The 1,090-nt window shown below is 36.5% G+C and overlaps 1 protein-coding gene across 1 annotated transcript in view; it reads right to left on the reverse strand.

The window, feature by feature from the left end:
- PGM2 (phosphoglucomutase 2) overlaps positions 1-1,090 on the reverse strand; it is a 29,583-nt gene that overhangs the window by 20,217 nt on the left and 8,276 nt on the right. The gene's annotated exons all lie outside the window — the stretch shown is intronic.

The following is a 1,090-nucleotide window of genomic DNA, read 5'->3' on the forward strand; positions in this document are numbered from 1 at the left end:
ATGCCAAAAATAGGTCAAATTTTCTTTGCTTCTACAAGAGAGGAAAGAAATACTGTAGCAGAGAGGAAAGAAATCTCTCAGTAACTAAACAAACTGAACAACAGAAGAGTAACAGCTTTAATTATTGCCTGTCTATATGTATCAGGTACTGTGTCTGACACTTAACTATTATCACTAACCTCGGATCAACTTTGCCAAGAAATTTCATTTTACTGGGAAAACTAAGGCTCGGAGAGGTTCAGTGACTTGCCTAGATACACAAGTAGCAGAGCCTGGAATTGCTCCCCAGGTCTGGTTGGAGGTGGTTCAGTGCTGGGTTAAAAGCACACAGTGGGTTTGTGGGTTTGGACTCCACTCCGCCACCTACAAGCAAATATCAAGTTCCTTAACCTCTTTGTGCCTCAGTTTCCTCTTCTGTAAAACAGGAATAACAACGGCACCTACCTCAAAGGGCTGTTATATGAGTTAAAATACACCAAGTGCTGAGAATCTAACACCAAGGAAGCACTATGTGTTTGCTGTTAGGAGCATTATTTTTATTATTTTCCTATACTCCTATACTCCTTCTTCTATATTAGTTCTGAAATGTCTGAGGACATGGGGGTTTTTCAGACATTTTTGCCTGCTCTGTACTGTTAGTAGGTCAAAGAAACTTAATATGTTTGATAAGATGTTGACACTTAACTAGTTTAAAGATGTTCTATTTATTTGTGATATTGTTTCCAGCAGGCAGAGGTCTTAAGGAGGCCATAGCAGTCCAATTATATGACCTAGCCAATTACATGAAAAAAAATTGTGCGGAGTTTGGGTTATTACCATTTGCTTAGAATTGATGGAATATATAAGTCTTGTATCTTAGTGCACGCAATAACATTGCAAAAATCCAAAATATGGAAGATTAGAACACATCAGAAGATGTTAAACCTATTGAACTTTAAATTCAATAGGTTTAGATTACCAGATAAAATAGGTTTTATTACAGAGCAAAGAGAACAAAGGTTGATTGGGTAATAATGATGGTTCACATTACTCACTTCACTTTGATTGAATGAAGTCTTGTAAAAAATAATTATAATTCATTTTGGTTGGG

The sequence above is a fragment of the Pteropus alecto genome, unplaced genomic scaffold (assembly GCF_000325575.1).
Source record: "Pteropus alecto unplaced genomic scaffold, ASM32557v1 scaffold5, whole genome shotgun sequence".
Taxonomy (NCBI): Eukaryota; Metazoa; Chordata; class Mammalia; order Chiroptera; family Pteropodidae; genus Pteropus; species Pteropus alecto.